The sequence below is a fragment of the Chiloscyllium plagiosum genome, unplaced genomic scaffold (assembly GCF_037043375.1).
Source record: "Chiloscyllium plagiosum isolate Xiang-an unplaced genomic scaffold, Cpla_swu_hap1 HiC_scaffold_25, whole genome shotgun sequence".
NCBI classification, from domain to species: Eukaryota; Metazoa; Chordata; class Chondrichthyes; order Orectolobiformes; family Hemiscylliidae; genus Chiloscyllium; species Chiloscyllium plagiosum.
Window position 1 is genome coordinate 53337084 of NW_028270163.1, and position 6000 is coordinate 53343083.

Consider the following 6000-nt stretch of genomic DNA (forward strand, 5'->3'; position numbering starts at 1 on the left):
GGGAGGGAGTGATGGAGAGAGGGAGGGAATAATGGAGAGAGGGAGGGAGTGATGGAGAGAGGGAGGGAATGATGGAGAGAGGGAGGGAATGATGGAGAGAGGGAGGGAGGAAGAATGGGAGCGAGGGAGGGAGGAATGGAGGAATGAATAGAGGGAGGGAGGCAGGGAAGGAGGGAGGCAGGGAGGGAGAGAAGCAGGGAGGGAGGGAGAAAGAGAGGGAGGGAGAGAGGGAGGGATGGGAGAGGGAGGGAGAGAGGGGAGAGAGGGAGGGGAGAGAGAGGGATGGGAGAGGGAGAGGGGAGAGAGGGAGAGGGGAGAGAGGGAGATGGGGAGAGGGAGAGGGTGGGGGAGAGAGGGAGAGGGGAGAGAGGGAGAGGGTGGGGGAGAGGGAGCGGGAAGGGGGCGGGAGAGGGAGGGAGGGATATGGAGGGAGAGAGAGAGGCGGGGGGGAGGGGTAAGGAGGGAGGGGGAGGGGGAAGGAGGGAGGGAGAGAGAGGTAGGTGGAGAGAGCGGGGAGGAGGCGTGAGGGGCGAGGGAGGGGTGGAGGGGGGGCAGAGGGGGATGGGGCAGAGAGTGAGGGTGGAGAGTGGGGAAGAGGGAGGCAGGGACGGGGAGTGAAAGCCGGAGATAGGAAGGGAAATGGGAGAGGGAAGGAGAGGGAAGGAGAGGGAGGGGGAGGGGGAGGGAGGGAGAGGGGGCAGGGAAGTAAAGGAGTGAGAGGAGAGGAGTGGGAAATGACGGGGATGGGCAGAGGAGAGACAGCAAGGAGGAAGGTAGAGAAGAGAGGAGGATGGGAGAGAGGAGGGATGGGAGAGGGTGAGGGGGAGTGGGAGTGGAGAGGGGGTGGGGGAATAAGGCGGGCATGGAGAGAGAGAATGGGGGACAGTGTAGGGGGAGGTGGGAGAGAGTGAGGTGGGGAGAGGGGAGGGGATAGAGGCGGAGGGAGTAGAGGGGGAGGTGGTGGGGGCAAAGGGAGAGGGTGGGTGCAAGGGGGTAGGGTGTGAGGGGGAGAGGGTGTGGAATGATGGGAAGGGGTTGAAGGAGGTGGGGGAGGGGTGACGGTAGGAGGTGGTGGGGGCAGGGGGAGGGGGTGGGGAATGGGTGAGGGTGAGGGCTGAAGGGGTGAGGTAGGGGGTGAGGGTGGGAGGTGCAGTGGTGAGATTGGGAGGGGTTGAAAGGGGGAGGGGGAGGAAGGGTGATGGGGGAGAAGATGGAGAGGGAGGTGGAGAGAGAGTGGGGGAGGCGAAGAGAGGGGAATGATATAGGGGGGAGAGAAGTGGAGAGGGGAAGGGGGTATGGAGAGAGAGGTGGCAGGAAGGAGGGGGAGGCAAATGGAGAGATAGGGAAAGAGACAGAGGGAAGGATACAGGTGGGATAGAGAGCTGGAAAGAGGGAGATGAAGGGGAGAGTGGTAGAGGAGAGTGAGTGGGAGGAAGGGGTGATAGGAGGAGAGAGGTGGAGGGGAGGGGGCGGAGTGGGGCAGTGCTGTATGTAGCGGCCCCAGGTCCCCAGTCCTGGCACCCTGAGGTTTCAGGGGAGACTGAGTTCCTGTCCACCACAGCAATCCCTATGTACCCCAGCAGGGGGTAGGCTTCCCAGGGGAAGGGTGGGGAGCACTGTGCAGGGTAGTCCCTGGGGAAAAGCAGGATGGGGACAATCCTCTGGGGTATTGCAGAAAAGGTGGAAAACCAGGCTCCTTGGAGTTTAACAATTTCAGTTCTTTTCTGTGCACAGTTTTGAACATCTCTGACATCCCCATCCCCATCTACAGAGATGTCATTAAAAACCACCTTTGTTTTCTATTCGATGTTCTGGTGTGAAACAGTGAAGGTCCACGCTATGGCCAGTGTGAGCTCTGTTCCTGTCATCCCAATGTGCTAAATGTGACTATTGGAGCTGTTTCATTCAGTCAAACCGAGTAATAAAGGGTGTTGAGCTGTGAAATTAACTTCTAGTTACTAATAACCACCATCTGCACCAGGAAGCTCCATCAATTATTCGTCAGGCAGAGTCGGCATAAATCAACTCCGAATTTATCAAAACTACAGTTGATGTGAAAATGCTACTAACTTGTGTTTTTTTGGTAATTATCTTCTGTCAAAGTAACTTACATTTCTATCTTGGGAGGATCATTCGGGACTTCTCACCAGTGTTGCAGTGTGAAAGATTGTCCACAGAGTAGAGCAGAGATAGTGAGAGCTCATTGGAGGATGCTTAAGGTGGGACTCCTGCAGCGAGAGACATCCAACTCACTGAGTGAACAGTCCCAGTTCTGGAGGGGCTGTCCAGTTAACAGAGTCTCTGGTTACCTGAATGTATGTAAATACCGTCTTGCATGAGGAAGGAAAGCCTTTGGGTTTCGCACCAAGGAATGGCAAATTCCAATCGGCGAACAGAACCACAACAACGAGCACCTGAGCTACAAATCTTCTCCCAAACTTTGAACACCTACGGGCGAGAGATGCTAAGACAAGCCAGGAAATGGGAATCCTGTGCCAACCGCCTAAGCGCCACATACGAACATGAATGCTGAAAGAATCGAATCCTTCCACCATGTGTCAGATACAGACCACCAGTCAACAATCCACAAGCCAGGGACACAGCCAGACAGAACGGATTCAGGATGATCCAGGTAATGATTACAGACGCACACAACAGACTACATAAATACAGACAAGAAATTGCGCACCAAAAATCATTAATTTCAAAAACCACCAATCAGGAATGGACCCGCACCATAGACCAGGTCATCACCATAGGACAGAACAGGACCACACACCACATAAAAACGGCACTAAAAGAAAAAATGGCCAAACTAACACACAACACAGGGGACACCACAACACACACCTGGGTTAGAAACCTCTCCCACAAACAGCTCACAGACACGGAAAGAACAATACTGGCCAAGGGACTCAACTACAACCACAGGGACACCAAGACAGCAGACTTCCTAGCAGCACTAGAATGCACACTCAGGAACAATGGACTGACAGAAGAGACACAACAAACAGTGAGACAAAGTATCGTACCCCTGATAACAAGGAAAGGACAAACACATAACCTCAACACCAAGGAGAGGGAAGCACTAAAAGCACTAAGAAACGATAAGAACATAATCATACTACCAGCAGACAAAGGCAGAATGATGGTCATCCTGGACAAAGCAGAGTACATCCAAAAAGCACAACAACTACTTGCAGATACCAACACCTACCAAAAGAGGGAGTTTGACCCCACCCCACAGCTCACCAATAGGATAAACAACACACTGAGGAACCTACAAAAAAAGGACAGATAACCAGGTCGGACCTACAGAGAATGAAACCTGAAAGCAATAACACCCCCAGATTCTATGGACTACCTAAAGTGCACAAACCAGACATCCCACTCAGACCCATAGTATCACTACCAGGGACACCATCACACAAACTGGCAAAAGAACTACAGCAGAAACTGAAACACCTGATCAGCGGAAAATGTGTTGCTGGAAAAGCGCAGCAGGCCGGCAGCATCCAAGGAGCAGGAGAATCAACGTTTCGGGGATGAGCCCTTCTTCAGCAACACATTTTCAGCTCTGATCTCCAGCATCTGCAGTCCTCACTTTCTCCTACCTGATCAGCGGATCCAGACACTCTATACAGACAACACAGGAATTCTTGGATATCATCAGAAATATACACATAGACAAGGAAGAAACCATGGTCTCATTCGACGTAACAGCACTGTTCACCTCTATCGACAAAACCCTAGCCAGAGAAACAATAGCCAACCTGCTGGACATACAGAACAGACAACAAGATGGGGAACCTATCAACAAAGACGGTATACTCAAACTACCAGACCTGTGCCTCACAACACACTTCACATTCAACAACCAAATATATGAACAAATCAACGGAACACCCATGGGCTCACCGATCTCGGGACTCATAGCAGAAGCGGTAATGCAAAGGTTAGCACAAACAGTCTTACCGCAAATTCAACCCAAACTCTGGGTCAGATATGTTGATGACACCTTTGTAATCATTAAAAACACAGAAATGGAGAACACACACCGGATCATCAACGCCACACTCACAGGAATCCGATTCACTAGAGAGGAAGAAAAGGACAATCAACTCCCATTCCTAGACGTGAGGGTACAGAGAACACCGAACGGAGAATTCACCACATAGGTACACAGGAAAGCCACACACACAGACCAAGTCCTGAACTACGGAAGCAACCACCCCAATACACACAAACGAAGTTGCATCAAGACACTATTCAAAAGGGCCACAACACACTGCAGTACACCAGAACTGCAAAAAGAGGAAGAAGAACACCTATACAATGTATTCGCCAAAAACGGATACCCCCACAATTTCATCAACAGATGCCTAAGGGAAAGACAATGAAAAGAGGACATGCCACAACCCAAAGGACTAGCCACACTACCATACATCAAGAGCATTTCTGAACTGACAGCCAGACTACTGCGACCACTAGGACTCATAACAGCACACAAACCAACAGCCACTCTCAGATAACAACTCACCAGAACGAACGGCCCGATACCCAGCATGAGCAAAACCAATGTAGTGTACAAAATCCCATGCAAGGACTGCACAAAACACTATATAGGACAAACAGGAAGACAGCTAACGATCCGCATCCACGAACATCAACTAGCCACGAAACGGCACGACCAGCTATCCCTAGTAGCCACACACGCAGATGACAAGCAACAAGAGTTCGACTGGGACAACACTACTATTATAGGACAAGCCAAACAGAGAACAGCCAGGGAACTCCTAGAGGCATGGCACTCATCCACAGATTCAATCAATAAACACATCGACCTGGACCCAATATACCTGCCACTGCAGCGGACAGCTGGAACTGACAACCGGAAGCGGCAGATACAAATCACTATAAATGCCGGAGGAAACATCACAGAAGTGCTTCGCAGGAGGCTCCCAAGCACTGAGGATGTCACCTAGACAGGGGATGAAATGTCTGCAACACAAATTCCCAGCTCGGCGAACAGAACCACAACAACGAGCACCCGAGCTACAAATCTTCACCCAAACTTTGGACAAATTCCAATGTTTTGCTCCTCTTGTTAAGCAAAGATTGTGCAGAGCTATTGTTTATTGACTAAAAGAGCTTCAATACAGTAACCATGGAGACATCTCAGGGAAAGTGGGATGCTTCCGAGTAGTTGGGAAAGACGAGTCGGAGTTGGTCTGGAAGGGATCACCGCAGTAGGAGAAGGGATGGCAGGTTTTACTGCTGTGATCATGATCTCAGAGTTTGAAAGGACACACCACAGTTGAGTCAAGGTCTGTAGCAGCCTGTGTTTGTGTTGCTACTTTTACAGCCACAGTACATTCCAAAGTGCCATCCATGAATGAAATGTTGCTATAAGTCTGGTCACTTGCAGGAAATGCAGCCAACTCGGTACGGGCAGCAGTGACGATATCAATACTGTCAGTCCCAGCTTGCTCACACAATAAGAACGATTGCAGCAGCAGATGACCACGACAGGAATGATAATCCCCTTCAAAGGAGTGGCCTTTTACACCCACCCATACAACATTGAACAGAGATTCAGGTGGGTACATGGATAGGAAGGGTTGAGAGGGATAGGGGCCAAACGCAGGCAAATGGGTTTAATTTTAGTTTGGGAAACTAGGTTAGCATGGACAATTTGGGACGAAAGTTCCGTTTCTGTGCTGTATGATTCTATGACACTATAACTGCCTCAGTATATGCAAATGTAGGGAACTGTTTTTGTGAATAAAGTATATTTTTGCAATTAAAAAACTGAGGGGACGAGGAGTAAACTGGTGTGAATGGAATGGAGCAAGGAAGGTGGGGATTATTGAGGTATGGAGGTGCAGATTACTGAGGTATGGGAGATAGGGATTACTGAGGTATGGGAGGTGCAGATTACTGAGATATGGAAGGTGGATATTACTGAGGTATGGGAGATGGGGATTACTGAGGTATAGG